This window comes from Tamandua tetradactyla, chromosome 2 (genome assembly GCF_023851605.1).
Source record: "Tamandua tetradactyla isolate mTamTet1 chromosome 2, mTamTet1.pri, whole genome shotgun sequence".
NCBI lineage: Eukaryota > Metazoa > Chordata > Mammalia > Pilosa > Myrmecophagidae > Tamandua > Tamandua tetradactyla.
In genome coordinates, this window is record NC_135328.1 from 52722403 (window position 1) to 52742663 (window position 20261).

Here is a 20261-nt window from a genome sequence, read left to right on the forward strand (position 1 = left end):
ACCCTCTCCAAGGCGTGGAGAGTTGAGGCAGCACAACTCTTCCACTGCAATGAGATGGAAGGTACACCCTCACCCTTCAGGTCAAATTCACCCTCTCCAAATGCTTGGGTGGGTCCTCTTTCCTGGCCCAAAGTTTCTTGACATCAGACCTTAGCTTCCATACTTCTCCCTCTAAAGTTATTTTTCCTCCGATGTATCCTTCTGTGTCCCTCTTAGTCCAGACTGGCAATGGTTGCATTTATACAAAAATCTCACAGTACTCTTCTTGGTTTCCTATGCAGTAGGTTGGGATCATGCCTATTAGACAAAAGAAGTTTCCACAGATCTTTTTTTTGATAACTCCATCTCCAATTCTGGCTTTTTCTAAAATGGCTGAGTAGTTCCATGTTTGGTTAAATCCTCATGTGGGGCACTGTTCTCTGGGGTTTCCCTTTCTGGAAGCCTAGAATTTTCCTGAACATCAGTTTCTGATTTCTTTATACCCAAGAGTTCAGCTCTCAGCTTATCTTTTTCTTGTTGCATTTTGCTATAAGCTGCAAGGAGAAACCAGGTCACACTTTCCACATTTAATCTGAAAGTCTCTTTTGCTAAATATCCAAGTTCATAGCTTTTAAAATCTGCCTTCCATCTAAAGCCAGCAGTCAGTTTTGATAAGTTTCTGCAACTTTAAAACAAGAGTCATCTTCCTTCCAGTTTACAATAACACATGCATCATTTTTGTCTAAGACCTTATCAGAAGTATCTTTAGAGTCCACATTTCTCAAAGCATTGTAGGCTTTCTCTATCAAGCTCCTCACAACTCCTCCAAAATCTTCCCCTTTTCCATTTAAAAAGCTGTTCCAACATGTTTGGTATTTGCAAACCTCAGCAGCCCCACTTCTCCAGTATCAAAATCTGTTTTACTTTGCAAGCTGCCGGAATGTGATATGCCAGAAACAGAATGGCTTTTAAAAAGGGGAGTTTATTAAGTTTACAGTTCTAAGGCCATGAAAATGTCCAAATTAAGGCACCAAGAGGTTATCTTCATTCAAGAAAGGCCAATGAAGTTCAGGTTTTTTTTCTCAACTGGGAGGGTACATGGAGACATCTGCTAGCTTTCTCTCCCAGCTTCTTGTTTCATGAAGCTCCCAAAGGGTGTTTTCCTTTTGCCTCTTCAAAGATCTCTGGCTGCATGGGCTCTGTTGGTTCTGGTGGCTCTGTTGATTCTAAAGCTTTTCCCAAAATGGTCCCCTCTTAAAGAGTTCCGGTAAGCAGCCCCACCTTGAATGGGTGGAGACACATCTCCATGGAAACCATCTAATCAAAAGTTACCACCCACATTTGGATGAGTCACATTTCCATGGAAAAAATAAAAAAGTTACCACCCAGCAATATTGAGTGAGGATTAAAGGACATGGCTTTTCTGGGGTCCACAACAGAGTCACACCAGCACAGAGTATAATGATCTATTTATATCTATTAGGTCTAATTTATTTATCCCATTGTTTAGGTTCTCTATTTCCTTGTTGATCCTCCATCTGATTGTTCTCTCTATAGTGGAGAGTGGTGTATTGAAGTCTCCAACTATTAGTGCTGAAATGTCTATCACTCCCTTCAGTTTTGCCAATGTTTGCCTCATGTACTTTGGAGCTCCTTGATTAGGAGCGTACATATTTATGATTGCTTTTTTCTCTTGGTGAATTGTTGTATTAATATGTAATATCCTTCTTTGTCTTTATGATTTCTTTACATTTAAAGTCTATTTTGTTTGATATTAGTATAGATACTCCTGCTTTCTTTTGGTTTCAGCTTGTATAGAACTTTTTCCATCCTTTCCCTTTTAATCTAATTGTGTCCTTGAGTCTGGGATGTGTCTCGTGTAAACAGAATAGAGATGCATTATGCTTTTAATCCTTTCTGCCAGTCTCTATCTTTTAGTTGGCGAGTTCAGTCAAAGTAATTATTATAAAAGCAGTTCTTGACTCTACTACCATCTTATTTGTTAGTTTTTGTCAGAGTTATATATTCTTTTTCTTCTCTCTCTTTTTATCCTTTAAATTACCATTGCTTGTATTTTTCAATTCTGTGCTCCCCTCCAGATCTCCCTTTCCTCTCCTGTTTTTTTTTTCAGCTGATAGGACTCCCTTTAGCATTTCTTACAGGGCACATCTCTTGTTGACTGGTTCTCTCAATATTTGTTTGTCTCTGAAGATTTTAATTTTTCCCTCAATTTTGAAGGAAAACCTGGCTGGATAAAGAAATCTTGGCTGAAAGCCTTTTTCATTCAGGACCTTAAATATATAATACCACTACCTTCTTGCTTCCTGGTGCCTGTTGAGTAGTCCGAAGTCAGTCTTTTGTGTTTTCCTTGAATGTAGCTTTTCTTGTGCTTCTTTCAGGGCTTTCTGTTTCTCTTCAACAGTTGACAGTTTGATTAGTGTGTGTCTTGGAGAAGGACTATTCCGATTTATTCTATTTGGAGTTCATTGGGCCTCTTTGATTTGCATATTTATGTCTTTTATAAGGGTTGGGAAGCTTTCCACGATTATATCTTCTACTGACTTTCCCAGCCTTTTACTCTTCTCTTATCCTTCTGGAACACTAATTATTCTTCTATTTGTGTGTCTCTTGTTGTTTATCATTTCCTTAAGATCCCTTTGCAATTTTTTCCATCTTTCTTGCCATTTGTTCTTTTGTGTGCTCTAGATCAATCTAGATCTGGCCCACTTATTCTTCCTTCTGTTTCTTCAAATGTATCATGTCTCTAGTATATTTTTAATGTGGTCTACTGTATCTTTCATTTCTGTGGGAGCTGCCATTTTTCTATTTAATCTTATGAATTATTCTTTATGCTCTTATTGTGTCTTCCTGTTATCCTTTATTTCTTTGTAAGTATCCTTGAGTTATTGTTCCTTACTCTGTGTCTGCTCTGGAATTTTGATTTGGTTGTTTGGCGGGGCCATTTCTGCTTGGAGCTTCATGTGCTTTGTGATTTTCTGTTGTGTTCAGGCCATGTGCTTATCTTAATATAGTTATTTTGCAAGTTGGTTTTCTTCACTCATCTAGTTTTTTACTAGGTTTGGTGTTGAGGTTTCCTTTTTCACTTGGTTTGTCAGCTATTCCCCACCAAATCAAGGCCTGAATCTCATGCAGGGGATAAAGTTCAACTTGAGGGTCTATTAGAAGCTAGGCTGGGATGCATGGTAGAATGGCCACCTACCATGTAGGAGACCCAGACTTGATTCTTGGCCCATGCACCGCCCCCCCAAAAAGAAAAAAAGAATATAATAAAAATATGAAAAAACAAGAGCAAGAACAGAACACACCTCAACAATAGTAGGCCCTAGAGTCAGAAGGACACATCCCAAGATATATTGGGAGTGAACTCAGCCTGGTATCCACCAAAGGGAGAGAAAATTTAAGAAAAAAAAAAGTATAATAAAAAATAACATAAAATAAGAAATAAAAATAAGGAAACAATTTAAAAAATATATAAAGTATCTATAAAATAAAGATAAAATATGAAGAACAATCATACTACTAATAAAACATATAGAAAAATATTTTTTAAAAGGGAGAAACAAGAAAAATGTGTTAGGGAAAAAAATAAAAAAACGTAAAAATCTAGGCAGATCGGCAACCATAAAGAACACCTAGGGCTTTATCCGAAATAACTACAAAGGTTCCATACACTATGATTACTTTTCAGAAACCTACAACCTCCAGTTGGGTTCCTAGGCCAGATAAGTCCTGAAACCCAGAGAGACCAGCCTCACCAGAACATCAGTTAGTTCTACCCCCATCCCATATGAGCAACAGCCTTTTCCAACATGAAAAAATTAGAATGGACATAGCTCAAATATCCCTAAAGAGTGCAAGAAAGGTCAAAAGAGAAGGTGGAGTTATAACAGAGAAGATAGGATTTAACAAATGAGTATGAGTGCTGAATCATTACATTGATACTTCTTTCAGTCTTTAGTGTCTCAGAGCAGCTAAAGTAAAAACCTAAAATTGTGGAATTTTAACCCATACCAAAATCTGAGATCTGTTCTACAACTAGTTGTTGCTGTGTGCTTTGAAGTTTATTGCTTTTTTATATGTATCTTATTCGTCACAATTAAAAAAAAAAAACCTAGGCAGATCAGGAGTTAGTCTGCCTGCACTTACTCCTTCTCACCAGCAGATGGCGATACCGACGCACTGCCTTTCTCTGGCTGGCACCTCCTGCCTCAGCAGCAGCTTGAGGTGGTTGTGTACCGTGGGGAGGCGCTGTTCCCGGCTTGCGGAGGCTAGATTGTCAGTCCTCGCTGGTGGATCTGGAGAGCCGGCAGCGCCTAGGGGACCTGCTGACCTGCAGCACCCAGTGCCTGGCAGGTCCTCCAGACACTGCGACTGCAGGTTGGCTACTCCCAGCACCTGGATGGATGATCGCTCCCCATACCCAGAGGCCCAGCCCCACATGATGGACAATTGGGTCTGCCTCCCGACTCCCTGCAGGTGCTCTCAGCTAGGGACCCATGCAGAAAGGTCTCCCCAGCCAGCAGTTTGGGCAGGCTGGAGTGGAGGGATGTTCAGTTCCCTCTGATCACACCTCTCCTCACCCCACAGCCTGCCCCTGGTGGGGATCATGGCCAACCAACCCACCCCAGTTTCCCTGACCCATTTCCCTCTGCCTCTCTTCTCCCCAAAACTCTGTAGAGACCCTGTTTGATTACTCATACCCTGGGAATGCAGTTGTGTTCATTTTCTCCCTGTCTCCTTTCTTGAGCCACAGAGCAGGAGAGAACTCAGTCTTCTCTACTCTGCCATCTTCCCAGAAATCCCTACCGTGATATTTTGATTACTGTGGGGTTGTAATAAGTTTTAAAATTGGAAAGTATGAATTTTTGAATTTTATTATCTTTTTCAAGATGGCTTTAGCTATTCAGGACCCCTTACCCTTCCATATAAATTTGATGATTGGATTTTCCAGTTCTGCAAAGAAGGTTGTTGGAATTTTTATTGGTATTGCATTTACTCTAAAAATTGCTTTGGATAGTATTGACATCTGAATAATATTTAGCCTTCCAGTCCATGAATGTCCTCCTATTTATTTAGGTCCTTTTTAATTTCCTTTAGCAATGTTTTATAGTTTTCTCTGCACAAGTCCTTTATGTCTTTGGTTAGATGTATTCCTTAATATTTGATTTTTCTAGTTGCTGTTATGAAGGGAATTTTTGTTCTTCAGTTCTTCCAATTGTTTATTGCTTGTATATAGAAACGCTACTGATTTTGGGGTGTTAATCTTGTACGTTGCCACTTTGGTGAATTCATTTATTAGCTCTAGGAGTTCTGTTATAGATTTTTAAGGATTTTCTGTATGAATGGCCATATCATCTGCCAACAGGGAAAATTTCACTTGGTCCTTTCCAGTTGAGATGCCTTTTATTTCTTTTTCTTGCCTAATTCTTCTGGTAAGAACTTTCAGTACAATGTTGATCTTAGAGGTAAAGCTTTCAGTCTTTCACCATTAAAAAAGATGTTAGCTGTGGTCTCTTCATACATGCCTTTTATCATGTTGAGGAAGTTTCCTTATACTCTTAGTGTTTTTTTTTTTTTTTAACAAAAAAGGCTGCTGTATTTTGTCAGATGCCTTTTCTGCATCAATTGAAATGATTATGTTTTTATTTTTCCTTCATTCTGTTAATGTGGTGAATTACATTAATTGATTTTCTTATGTTGAACCAACCTTGCATTCTGTTTTTTTTGGTGCATGGTCTGTGAATCCAACCCATATCTCCCACATGAAAGGTGAGCATTCTACCACTGAACCACTGTGCACCCTGTATAATTCTTTTAATATGCTGTTGGATGTGATTTGTTAGTATTTTGTTGAGGATTTTTGCATCTATATTCATAAGAGATATTCGTCTGTAGTTTTCTTTTCTTCTGGTATCTTTATCTGGCTTTGGTATGAGCATGGTATTGGCCTCATAGAATGAGTGGGGAATGTTTTTTCCCTGCTCTTCAATTTTCTATAAGAATTTGAAAAAATTGGGATTAAGTTTTCTTGGAATGTTTGGTAGAATTCCCCTTGTGCCCATCTAGTTCTGGACTTTTCTTTTTTGGGAGGTTTTTGATGACTAATTCATTCTCTTCACTAGTAATAGGTGTGTTAGTTTGCTAGCTGTTGGAATGCAGTATACCGGAAATAGAATGGCTTTTTTTTTTAAAGGGGGAATTTATTAAGTTACAGGTTTACAGTTCTAAGCCTGTTGATGTCCAAACTAAGGCGTCCAGGGAAAGATACCTTAATTCAAGGAAGGCCAATGTGTCTGCAGCACCTCTATTAGCTTGCTTAACATCTCATGGTGACATCTACTGGGCTTCAAGCATCTCCAAATATCTGTGTCTCTGTTCTCCAAGTCTTGGCATCTGTATCAGCTCTACTTTGAAGCTTCTTTTGGCTCTGAGGCTTCTGTCATTTCTGTCACAGAGTGCTCTCTCTCTAAAATGTTTCCTCTTTTAAAGGATTCCAGTAAGCTAATCAAGACCTACCTGGAATGGATGGAGTCACATTTAATCAAAGTTAATACCCAAAATTTGGTGTGTCACGTCTCCCTGGAGAAAATATGATCAAAATATTCCAACCTGCAGTATTGAATCAGTATTTAAAAAAACAGCTGGTCCTACAAGATTGGATCAGGATTAAAACATGACTTTTCTGGGGTACATAATAGATTCAAACCAGCACAACTGGTTTGTTGAGATGTTATTTTTTTTTTTTTGAGCCAGTGTAGGTAATATTTCTAAGAATTTGTCCATTTCATCTAAGTTTTCTTATTTATTGTTATACAGTTTTCAAAGTATCCTCTTATAGCCCTTTTTTTAAAATTTAAAAATTTTTTTTACATGGGCAGGCATGGGAATCGAACCCGGGTCTTCTGGCATGGCAGGTGAGCATTCTTGCCTGCTAAGCCACAGTGGCCCTTATAGTCCTTTTTTTTTTTTCCAACTTTCTTTCTGTATCTTTTAATTGGTAAGTTCAGTCTATAAACATTCAAAATTATTACTGAAAAGGCATTTCTTGATTCCACCATCTTTTATTTTTTGTTTTATTTGTAAGATCTATATATTCTTTTACCTCTTTCTCTTTGTATTCTTTTAATTACCCTTCATGGTACTCTTCAATTCTGTGCCCTCCACCAGATCACTGTCTCCTGTCTTTTTTTTTCAGCAGGCAGAACTCCTTTTAGTATTTCTTGTAGGGCCGGCTCTTGTTGACAGATTCTTTCATGACTTCTTTGTCTGTGGAAACTTTAACCGCCCCCGCCCCCCAGTTTTGAAGACAATTTGGCTGGGTATAGAATTCTTGGCTGGAAATCTTTCTCTTTCAGGATCCTGACTATATCATACCACTGCCTTCTTGCTTCCAGGATGCTAGTTGAGTAGTCTGAACTCAGTCTTATTTGATTTCCCTTGTTTATAGTAGATTGTTTTTCTCTTGCCACTTTCTCTGCTTCTCTTCAACATTTGACAGACTGATAAGTATGTGCCTTGGGGAAAGCCTATTTGGATTTATTCTGTTTGGAGTTCTTTGGGCTTCTTTGACTTGTATATTTCTGTCCTTTATGAGGGTTGAGAAATTTTCCCCCAGTATATCCTCAACTACTCTTCCTAGTTCTTTATTCCTCTCTTCTCCTTCTGGGACACCAATGATTCTTATATTTGTGCGCTTTGTTTTGTCTGTCATTTCCCTGAGTTCCCGTTCAATTTTTTCCATCTTTTTTGCCATTCGTTGTTTTGAGTCTTCGAAGTCACATGTCCTGTCCTGCATATCACTTATTCTTTCTTCTGTCTCTTCAAATCTGGTGTTGTGTGTCTCTAGTATGTTTTTTATTTGGTCAACAGGGTCTTTAATCTCTGTGATATCCACTAGTTTTCTATTTATTCTTTCAAATTCCTCTTTATGCTCTTCTACTGTCTTCTTGATCTCCTTTATGTCATTTGTTATCCCACTTATTTTGTTAGGTAGAATTGTATGAATATCTTTTATTAGTTGTTCCAATGTCTGTGTCTCCTCTGATGTTTTAATTTGGTCATTAGGCAGGGCTATATCTGTCTGCATTGTGATATTCTTAGTGATCTTCTGCTGTCTTCATGGCATGTAAATATCGTGATTGATTTACTTTGGGAGTTGATTTCTCTCAGAATTCTAAGGCCTTGTGTTTGCAGCATGGTTGTACAGCAGGGAGCAGGGCATAGGGTGGGCACTAGTATAGTGATTTGTTTCAGGGCAAGTATAGGCACAGGTTGCTGAAGTTAAGTTGATGCTTGTGAATGTGGGTGCCCAGCAGCCAGGGAGGATGTAGCTGGGTGGGTACACTGGTCTGGGGGGACGTAACCCTGGTATGTGCTGGTCTAAGGCATGGACCCTTTGTGCACATGCATAGAACTATGGCAGCAGGTCAGTGTCATGCCTTCATGGATTGGGGACAGATGTGAACCGACTGTGCAGGACAGCACTTTCTCAGAGCTGGGAAGTATAGCTGCAGGCTGTGTGCATGTGCAGTTCCCAGAGCTGAATGATGTGATTGGGGGCCCATGTGCATGCGTGGGCCTGGGTGTGCTGTAAATGGATGTGCAGTGCTCAGGTGGGGCAGAGCGGGGCTGTGCGACACTATGGGTGGTGGGGTAGGGGTAGCCTGAGTATGGAGGTTGGTGCCTGCAGCCTTTATGCTTTGACAACAGCCTGCAGGGAACAGTGAGGGGGAGGTAGTGCTTGGGAGGCGTGCAGGAGAGATGGGTAGGGCTGCACTCGGGGTGGGAGTGGGAGTCAGGTACTGCACTGGGGGCTGGTTGGGTAGGGGTGCCTAGAGCATGGGGAATCGGAGCGGTGATGGGGTTTTGTTGCGTGGGGTATGGGGTAAGTTGCTGGACACGGGGCTGCGCTGATGAGGGTAGTGCGCCCAAGGAATGCAGCCTGTCTGACTTCCTAGTCCTGTGCTCCTGTCCACACACTCCCGCAGGCTCCACACCACTGTGCTTCCGTGCCAGGCTTCAGCTTTCTTCCTCTCAGTTCTTTGGCCTCTGCAACCAGGCCTGCTGTATGTGATGCAGCAGCCTCTCCCAGGTCAGCTGCACTACCGAATTGGCACTTGGTCGCCCACCTGTCCCTTCTCTAACTTTTCTGTGGAGTAGGGCTAAGCTCAAGCTAGCCCATTTTCCTGGAAGTGTCTCTCCTTAGTTACTTCTGAAGCTCCAATTCCATTATCATGTGAAAGGAGAGTTTTAAGAGTACATATAAGATTGTTAGTTAAAGGGCTAGAATTTAAATAGATTGCAGTGTGAATTAAGAGTGGGCTTAACTGTCACCATCATCCTTGTTTTGGGCACCATTCTTGGTACTGGGGCACCAAGGTCATGACCTGGATTTCTCTCCCTACCCCCTCCAGCCATCTAGGTGGAGAGATGGGGTACTGTTTTGGTTTCTTAAAGTTGACAGAATGGCATATACTAGAAATGGTTTGGCTTTTACAGTGGGTATTCATTAGTTTACAAATTTGCAATCCTAAGGCCATGAAAATGACCAATTTAAGGCATCAACGGGATAATACCTTCTCTGAAGAAAGGTCTCTGGCATCTGGCATTCTGCTGTCAGATATCAAGGCAGTTAGTTGGGTGGTGTGTGCTGGTCCTTTGATCCCGGATCTCATTGCTTTCAGCTTCTAGTTCCAGTGGCCTCCTCTCTGAGCTTCTGTGGGTGTTTCTCTACTAAACTCTTTTCTGGTTGTATCTGCCTTCTATCCTCTCATAAAGTGCTCCAGTAAAGGATTAAGATCCACCTTGAATAGAGTGGGTCACATGTCAATTGAAATAGCCTAATCAAAAGGTCCTACCCACAACAGGTCTAAACCCACAAGAACCAATTAAAAGAACTTTGGCCTTTTCTGGGGTACATAATAGCTTCAGATTAGCATAGGTACATACCAGATAAACAAAACAAAGCAAAAAACCCCACTTAATGCAGATTAAAATAGTACGAGACTAGTGCTACCTCAGGACACTTGGCTTTAGTGGAAACGCTTAAAAAAAAAAAAAAGCCTGCTGCAAGTGAGGAGATTTAGAATTTAGAATCTTGAACCCCATCATTGTCGTGTAGCCATTTTAAGTGTTAGCTTCTAACTGCCCCTCCCTCTTTGAGCTGCCCAATTCAGGGATATTGTGGCTCACCAAGGAAGCGGGGGTAGTGCCGACATGTGAATGAACCCCATTGTGCCTGTAGCCTAGGATTGCTGACGACTTGGGAGTTGGGGATTCTAAGCAGCACAGAGTCCTTGGGAAGCTTAAAGGATGACTTCTTAGGCCAAGCCATAATCAGCCAAGGGCCAGTAGTGTGGGTGGAAGGTGCTAGGCCTTCCTGTACAGAGGGCTGAGGGACTGTGGAAGGCAGAAGGAGCAATAGGAAAGTCCTGTGGCCTCCTCCTACAGGTTTTGGAAGTCTCCTTTCTGGAGTATTATGAAGGTAATGCCCCAGCACTGACTAATGAAAGCTCTAGCACACCCCTAAATGGGCTGACCTGTTTGCTAGTTTTCTAGAAATTTGTGTGTTTTTGTTGTCCCTGTGGATGGTCTGGGAAGTGTGTCCAACATGCGGGTGTCCCAAATATTTAAAACTCACTTGTCCCTCCTAGGAGAAATTCTAGGCTATTTTTAGCTTCTAGTTGGTGCTAAAAATGATTTGAAAATAATGGAATATGCATGAAATTTGCTGATTTGCCTCTCCAGGTACTTTGCCAGAGGCTTCTACCACTCCAGACCTACACAGTCCATCAAAGACAGAGGAGAATGCAAATGCAGGCTACATCCTGAGGACTTTGCTTTACCCAGAGGTAGGCCCACAGCCTCTTCTCCTCAGGTGAAGCCTTTAAAATTACAGACTGAAGATGAAGTATGGATTTTTCTTTTTAGGTGAAATAATGGAATTGTGGGTTATTTTTTTAAAGTCCTTATCTTTTAGAAATAAGTACTAAAATACAAATGAAATGATGTTATGTCTGGAATTTACTTCAAAGTAATGTAGGGAGGTCCAGAAGCCGGCAGCCACCTCAGCTATCAGACTGGTGTTTGCTGTAGGAGAGTTGTGAATACATCCTCCTGTGGTTCCTGGTATTTGGGCCTTTTCTATACCCATGGGGAAAGACATGGCCTTGCTGTGCTGCAACAGTGGCTTCGGCCAGTGCTTTGATCCAGAGGACAATTCCGATGATGCTTGCACATACCACTCAGGTGTTCCAGTCGTTCATGATGCATTAAAGGGTTGGTCTTGCTGTAAGAGAAGAACAACTGACTTTTCTGATTTCCTAAGCATTGTAGGCTGTACAAAGTCTAGGCATAATAGTGAGAAGCCACCTGAACCAGTCAAACCTGAAGTCAAGACCACTGAGGAGAAAGAACTATCTGAATTGAGACCCAAATTTCAAGAGCACATCATTCAGGCCCCTGAACCAGCAGAAGCAATTAAAAGGCCAAGCCCAGATGAATCAAAGACAAATTTGGAATTAAAAGTATCTGCCTCCCTAAAACAAGCACTTGCTAAACTTAAACTGTCATTGGGGAATGAAGAAGATAAGGAGGAACACAGTGATGAAGTTAAGATTGGGACCGCATGTAAAAATGGAGGGTGTTCAAAGACATATCAGGGTCTACAGAGTCTAGAAGAAATTTGTGTATATCATTCTGGAGAACTTGTTTTCCATGAAGGGATGAAATACTGGAGCTGTTGTAGAAGGAAAACTTCTGATTTTAACACATTTTTAGCCCAAGAGGGCTGTACCACGCAAAAACACATGTGGACTAAAAACGATGCTGGGAAAAAAGTTGTTCCAAGTAGACATGATTGGCATGAGACGGGGGTGAAACTACCATTTCAATATATGCTAAAAATTCACTTCTTGAACTTAGTCAAGTAAAAGCAAATAGTACATTTTTGAATGTGCACTTTGTATTTGAAGGAGAGAAAGAATTTCATCAAAATGTGAAGTTATGGGGTATGATTTATGTAAAAGTGAAGTTTTGTGTCTATGACTGCAACCAAGATTGAAATCACCATGAGAAAAACTAAACCTGTGCAATGGGCAAGCCTTGAACTGCCTGAACCTAAAAAGCAGGAGAAGCAAAAGGAGGATATAGCAGATTGATTGGCAAAAAGAAAAATTATTGCCTGTATCAGCATTCTTAATAATGTGTGATGAATTGGTGGCTTGCTGCTGTAAATTTTTTTGTTATTGTTGAAGTCTGGCATTTCAGGGTCAACAGTAGGTTTTTAAAAGCCAAAGTCATTTTATATTTTTGTCTCTCCCATCTGCCTTTGAATTATATAAGGTTGAACATTTATGTTCACTAATGAAACTATAGTTGTGTTGTTTACTTGAAGAAGTTAAAAATTAGTTCATAAACAGAGTTGTACAACTTCTTAATGTGTTTATGTTAACAGAGGAATATTAAGGAACTTTTTTCCCACCTTTTTCTCTTATTCCATAATGAGTAAAACAAGATGAAATGTCAAATTTTAATCAGTTTTTTTTTCATGGATTTATGTTCCTATAATACTTGAAAATCTTTAAGGAAGAGATGAAGCTCTGCATTGTTTTTTCTGCTTGGGATTGTTACATTTTCTAGGAGAGGAGGTGTAGTAAGTAGTGTAACAAGTTACTTAACATATTAGAATTCAGTTACAATTAAATGGAATTAAAACATTATTTCAGTAACCTGGATTACTTGACAAGCAGTATAATATAATTGTATAGGAGACATTATAAATAAGATGATTGAGATATCAATTTGGATAAAATTCACTGTTTCATAAGACTAAGCAGTAATGTTAAATATATTTCATTATTTTAAGGTCCTTATGACTAAATTGTACATGATTTGTGGTCTATAAACCTATAACCTTTAAAGCTATAAAGGCTTGAAGCCTTTAATTACCTATCAAAAGAAACTTTATGTAGCTTCATTGATGGAACGCTATATGTGTAAAATTATAGAATTTTTAAGGTTTGTGAAAATATATTTGAATACGTAAATGCTTTGCTTTATGACAAGTGTTTCTTATATGTTAAATATAAAATGGCTTTTTTATTTTGAGTCATTATTTTAGACCTTCATGAAGAGCTTGACAATTCTAGGTGATATATATTGTACTTTGTTTTAATTTAGGAATCATTGAATTAAATTGTTTATGTTCATTGGACCCATTAAATGGTAGGTTACTTTTTGAGAGAGTGCAGAGCTCAAGAAGAAAACTAAAATTAAGAAATATTATGAAGGAGCCATTTCTGGCAAAACAGTAAGTTTGGGTATGAATTATACTTATAGATGAAAATTATTATTTCTCAAGCCCCTAGAGTGTTTTTCTTTTCTTGTAATTAAATAAATTCTTATAAAGAAAAACTTACAGAAGTATAGTTTTATTTAATGTATTAAAAACTGTATCTCATTCTACTACTTTTAGTAAGTAATTGTTATATGTGGTTAGGTAGGTATTAAGCAGTTTTGCTCTCTTAGAAATACAGACTCAAAATCTGGCCAGCTACAATAGCTTACCAGACTTTTAGGATATAAGAGTCTAGTACTTAAGAGTTGTAGTCAGATTTCTTGTAAGTTATCCTACATGACTTATAAATCTGGGTTCATTTAGAGACATGAAATCTTTATTGTTTGGGCTAAGAGATTGGAACCTGATTTGATTCTAAGTATAGTTAAAATACCTTTTTTAATATTGCCATCTTGAGACTTTCCCCCTAAATAATATCTTACTTTGTTATGTGAAAGTGAACTATTATTTAAAGGAAATGGATTTTCATCTCAGAGTTAGTTACGGAGCTGATTTTTTAAAAATCTATTTAATCCAATTATGACAATGGCCATTTATTTCATGTCCTATTCCTAAGAACCTCTGAATTTGTTAGCCAGGTTAATATCTAAATGACACTTGTCTTGGACTCCAACATGAAGGAACAAAATTATGGTTAGGTAGAATATGTTTTGCTCTATTAATTTTCAAAGGAAATTAATAAAAAATAATTTTTTAAACTTAAAAAAGTAATTAGAGAGGAAGTGGAAAGTTGAGATCAAACAAGATTGGCCATAAGTTGTTAATTGTTGAAGCTAGGGTATGGATGCATGGGAGTGCTTATGCAGTTTTATTTTTGTATAGTCTTAACAATGTCTATCAGTTAGAGAGCAATTGGCTTTCAGCTTAACGTCTACCTCTCCTATCTGTGAAGCTTTAGACATGCAGGATCCTCTATTTCCTCTTCTTTCAACTGGGACTAATCTCATCTGCCTCAAATATTGCTGGCAGAGTTGTTAATGGAATGATTCACATAAAGCACTTAGCTTGGTACCTAGTGCCTAATCAGCAATGACTAGTATTCCCACAGGAGTCTAGGGACAGGGAGGAGGCTTTCAGGAGGAGTCTGGTGGTCTACCTCCTGGATTTGCTGGACACAGCTTTTGCCTTTGATTAGACTACTCTTGGCCTCACTTACATTTTTGGTTGGTCTGAAACTTTCTTGTCAGCAGTTTGGAAGTAGAATTAACAGTTAGATTCCTAGATATATCCTCTGAATACTAGATAGCTGAAGCATTTATTTAGTTATTTTTTAACTTTTTATTTTGAAATTACTATAGACTCAGAAAGTTGCAAAAAAATGTACCGGAGGTCCTTTGCTCCTTCACCCACTTTCCCCTGGTAACATCTTTGATATATCCGTAATATGATATCACAACCAAAGTGACAGTGTTACAGTCCACAGAGCTCATTCAGATTTCTCCAGTTTTACATAGTCATTTGGGTGTATGTGTGCATGCTTAGTTCTGTGCGATATTATCCCATGTGTAGATTGATGTAACTACTACCACAATCAAGATACAAAACTGTTCCACTACTACCAAGGAACTCCCTCATACCAAGTATTTATTTTTCAAAACAGAGATAATTTTATTTAATGATTTAAAAAATAAATTTTATGTAGAAGAATGTTGGAAAGCATGCTTGCATATTGTCGTCAGTGCTTTATTTTACTTTGTTCTTTTTAAAATAATTGTCTAATTTTTCTTTAAGAAATGAACATATTCTACTTAAAACCAATAAACTTGTTTTCTTTCATCACTTGAAATTGATAACCCAGATATACTACTGTTGGCATTTAGTGAACATCTATCCAGACCTTTTTTGGTTTGTTTGCCTGCCCTTTTATCTGATTTTTCTCCTTATTCTAACAAGAAATTTTCTGGAGGAATACTGCTTTAACTGCCTCCTCTGGTATTTTGTGGTGTTAAAGTGTTCTGTATGTGAGGGTTCTTACAGAACATGAAATGAGTGGTCCTTTGGATACTTGATCTCTCAGAGGCTCTTTTTAGTCAAGATTTTTTATTGTTAAATATAACATATGTACAAAGAAAAGAAAGAAAAAGGAATGATTTTCAAAGTACACTTAACAAGTACTTACAGAACAGATTTCAGAATTTGCTATGGGTTACCATTCCACTATTTCAGATTTTTCCTTCTAGCTGCCCCAAAAGCTGGAGGCTAGAAGAAATATGTGTATTTTTCTTTTTTGTGAAAAATAACATATATACAAAAAAGCAATAAATTTCAAGGCACACCACAACAGTTAGTTTTAGAACAGATTTCAGAGTTTGGTATGGGTTACACTTCCACAATTTTAGGTTTTTACTTCTCGCAAATCTGATACTGGAGACTAAAGGAAATATCAATATAATGATTCAAGAGTCATACTCATTTGTTAAACCCTACCTTGTCTGTATAACTCTACCATCACCTTTGATCTTTCTTCCACTTTTTAGGGGTATTTGGGCTATGCCCATTCTAACTTTTTCAGTTTGGAAGGGGCTGTCAATCATATGAGATAGGGGGATGGAACTAGTTCATGTTCTGGAGAAGCTGGTCCCTCTGCATTTCAGGATTTATCTGGTCCAGGGACCCATATGGAGGTTGTAGGTTTCTAGAAAGTTACCCTAGTGCATGGGACCTTTGTAGACTCTTATGTAATGCCTTAGGTGTTCTTTATGATTGGCAGGAATGGTTTTGGTTGGGGTTTGGCAAGCTATGATAGGTAGCAATGTCTAACTGAAGCATGCGTAAGAGTGACCTCTAGAGTAGCCTCTCGACTCTATTTGAACTCTCAGCCACTGACACCTTATTTGTTACACTTCTTTTCCCCCTTTTGATCAAGATGACATTGTTGATCCCACGGTGCCAGGGCCAGGCTCATCCCTGGGAATCATCTGCCAGGAATACTTTCACCCCTGGATGTCATGTTCCATGTAGAGGGGTGGGCAATGATTTCACTTGACAGTTGGGCTTAGAGAGAGAGAGAGGCCACATCTGAACAACAAAAGAGATCCTCAGGAAGTAACTCTTAGGCATACCTATAGGTAGGCTAAACTTCTCTTCTACATATATAAGCCTCACAAGATCAAACCTCAAGATCAAGGGCTTGGCCTATTGGTTTGAGTGTCCCTAATGTTTGACACAATATCAGTGGTTTCCTTGGTGGTCAAGTTTAATAGTTCCATATTTTTTCTTCCATCCCTCAAGGGAGTTTGCCTTGAGGCTTATTTTCTTAAAATTTTTATTGTGGAAAATAACACATATACAAAAAGCAATACATTTCAAAGCACACCACAACAATTAGTTAGAGAACAGATTTCAGAATTTGGTAAGTTACAGTTCCACTGTTTTAAGTTTTTCCTTCTGGCTGCTCCAAGACACCGGAGACTAAAAGAAATATCAATATAATGATTCAGGAGTCATATTCATTTGTTAAATCCTATCTTCTCCTTTATAATTCCACCTTCCCCTTTGATCATTTTTTAAGTTACTTACTTTTTACTATTATATATTATATATTCACATACCTTGTAATTATCCAAAGTGTACAATATCACCATATAGTTGTGCATTTATCTATCAAACTCAACTTCTTTTTTCTTTTATTGTGCAAAATAACATATAGAGAAAAAAGCAATAAATTTCAAAGCACAGCACAACAATTAGGTGTAGAACAGATTTCAGAGTTTGGTATGGTGTTCTAGTTTGCAAGCTGCCGGAATGCGATATGCCAGAAACAGAACAGCTTTTATAAGGGGGAGTTTATTAAGTTGCATGTTCATAGTTCTAAGACTGTGAAAGTGTCCAAATTAAAGCAAGTCTATAAAAATGTTCAAATTAAGGCACCAACAAGAGGTTACCTTCACTCAAGAAAAGCCCATGAAGTTCAGGGTTTCTCTTTCAACTGGAGAGGCACATGGTGAACATGGCAACATCTGCTTGCTTTCTCTCTGGGCTTCTTGTTTCATGAAGCTCCCCCAGGGACGTATTCCTTCTTCATCTCCAAAGGTCTCTGGCTTCATGGGCTCTATTGGTTCTCGTGGCTCTGAAGCTTTTTCCAAAATGTTTCCTCTTTTAAAGGATTCCAGTAAACTTATCAATACGTATCTGGAATGGGTGGATCATGTCTCTCTCTAATCAAAGGTTAATACAATTGGGTGAGCCACATCTCTGTGGAGATAATCTAATCAAGTTTCCAATCTATAAAACTGAATAGGGATTAAAAGAAATCCTGCCTCCACAGGATTAAAACATAGCTTTTCTAGGGTACATAAGCCTTCCAAACCGGCACATATAGGTTACAATTCCACAATTTTAGGTTTTTACTTCTAGCTGATCTAATACTGGAGACTAAAAGAAATAACAATATAATGATTCAGCAATCATACTCATTTGTTAAACCTACCTTCTCTGTATAACTCCACCATCATCTTTGGTCTTTCTCCCACTCTTTCAGGGTATTTGGGCTATGGCCATTCTAACTTTTTCATGTTGGAAGGGGCTGTCAGTAATATAGGATAGGGAGATGGGACTATTTGATGTTCTGGAGAGGCTGGTCCCTCTCCATTTCAGGACTTATCTGGTCCAGGGACCCATCTGGAGGTTGTAGGTTTCTGGAAAGTTACCCTAGTTAATGGAACCTTTGTAGAATTTTATATAACACCTTAGGTGTTCTTTAGGATTAACAGGAATACTTTTGGTTGGGGGTTGGCAAGTTATAGGTAGCAATTTCTAACTGAAATTACGTATGTAAGAGTAACATCCAGATTAGTCTTTCCACTCCATTTGAACTCTGTCAGCCACTGATACCTTATTTGTTCTACTTCTTTTCCCCCTTTTGGTCAGGATGTCATTGTTTATCCCCCAGTGCCAGGGCCAGGCTCATCCCTGGGAGTCATCTCCCATGCCTCCAGGGAGACTCTGACCCCTGGATGTCATGTCCCTCGTGGGGGGCGGGGGAGGGACAATGGTTCCACTTGCAGTGTTGGGCTTAGAGAGAGAAGTCACATTTGAGCAACAAAAAAGCTCCTCCGGAAGTAATTCTTAGGCATACCTATAGGTAGGCTAAACTTTTCTGCAGCATATTTACGCTTTACAAGAGCAAGCCTTAAGATCAAGGGCTTGACCTATTGATTTGGATATCCCTAATGTTTGACCCAGTATCAGGGGTTTCCCTGGGGCAAAGTTTAATAGTTCCATAATTTTTCTCCCATTCCTCAAGGGACTCTGCCAATACTTTTTTTTTTCCTTTCTGTTTTTGCATGGGCAAGCACCAGGAATCGAACCCAGGTCTCTGACATGGCAGGTGAGAACTCAGCCTGCTGAGCCGCCATGGCCAGCCCAGTAATTTTTAATTATCTGCTTAGTATGCTCTGGGATTTAACCAGGCATTACATTAAGCTATACAGGATTAAAGGCCCTCATTCTTATTCTGGGCTCCCTGGGTTTGGATTGTTTAAATCTTTCCAGACAGGTAGAGTTAGATTATATGCTACAGAAAATTTAGGTTCTGGACAAATAAACCTTTCTTCCTTTGGTCTCAAAGAGTAGGTGAGGTTCTAAAATATAGACAATGTCTTCCTTATCCATGTGTTCTGATTTACCTTAATCCTAACCTGATCAGATTCATTCCTATCTCTAAATACCAGGTTATACGTATATGACAGCCTTTCAAACTCCAAACATAACAATTATTGCTTCAGACTAAATGTGATGTCTATAAGAGTTTACAGTGTAGGCCCCTGTTTTCTTATAAGTATTTTCTAAATGAGACCATACAATATTTTCTCGTTTGTTTCTGGCTTATTTTGCCTCACCAAATGTCCCACAGGTTAATGCACAACGCTGCATGCCTTACAACTTTGTTCCTTTTTGTAGAAGCACAATATTTTATCACATATATACACCATCGTTAGCCAATCTACTTCTCAGTCAACCACCTCCATTCATTGGGCATCTTGTATAATGTCCAAAGTCAACAGTTCATTAACACTCTCAATTTAAGATAATTTTGTTGTTCTCAAGAGAAAGATAACCAATAAATATACCCTCACCAAATAGAAAATCTGAGCTTCCCCTTAATTCTTGTCCCTCCTGCATTATTTATCCCTGGTGTTGCTGTGGTACTGTTGATGTCTTCCTGTTAAACAGCCCCTAGTATACAATAGCATTATTCCCCCTATGCCCAAATTTAGACACTCTTTGTACTTTGTACAAGATTCATACCTTTGCAGTAGTTCATGCAAGCATTTATTTACATTTGTAGTGTTAATCAGTGGGACACATGGGTCTATAAAATCCCTTTCAATCATGTTCACCGTCAATATGATAATATTACTTATAGACCCACTAGTGAACCAACTTCACTTCTGTCTATTCCCTTACATTTAAGTTCAACTTCATTAGCTAACCATTCACCCATCTCTAGCTTCTGTGTATCTCTAGGTCCCCTATATTCTGTATTATAAGCCTCTGATTTTACCTTTACCATGGTCATAAAAGTGGAATCATACAGTATCTATCCTTTTGTGTCTGGCTTATTTCACTCGGCATTATGTCCCTGTTATAGTTTGCTAGCTGCCGGAATGCAACACACCAGAGACGGATTGGCTTTTAATAAAAGGGGATTTATTTTGTTGGTTCTTCAGAGGAAAGGCAGCTAACTTTCCACTGAGGTTCTTTCTTACGTGGAAGGCACAGGATGGTCTCTGCTGGTCTTCTCTCCAGGCCCCTGGGTTCCAACAAGTTTCCCCTGGGTGACTTCTTTCTGCATCTCCAAAGGCCTGGGCTGAGCTGCTAGTGCTGAGATGAGGAAGCCGAGCTGCTTAGGCGGTGCTACCTTGCGCTCTCTCATTTAAGCACTAGCCAATTAGTCACTCAT

General features: G+C 39.0%; 1 protein-coding gene and 1 pseudogene across 10 annotated transcripts in view; both read left to right on the forward strand.

Annotated features, from left to right (window-relative positions):
* The window catches only part of USP20 (ubiquitin specific peptidase 20), a 129878-nt gene that overhangs the window by 74188 nt on the left and 35429 nt on the right, over positions 1 to 20261 (forward strand). For 4 of the 10 annotated variants that reach the window (XR_013169649.1, XR_013169650.1, XM_077147025.1 and 1 more), the window contains exon 1: positions 10747 to 10850. The exons of 4 other annotated variants lie outside the window; for them this stretch is intronic. The gene's annotated coding sequence lies outside the window, so the exon portion shown is untranslated. Of the gene's footprint in view, positions 1 to 10746; positions 10877 to 13231; positions 13310 to 20261 lie in introns of those variants that run through there. 2 more of the 10 variants (XM_077147027.1, XM_077147029.1) reach the window with 2 other exon arrangements.
* LOC143672178 (cysteine and histidine-rich domain-containing protein 1 pseudogene) lies at positions 10873 to 13155 on the forward strand (annotated as a pseudogene).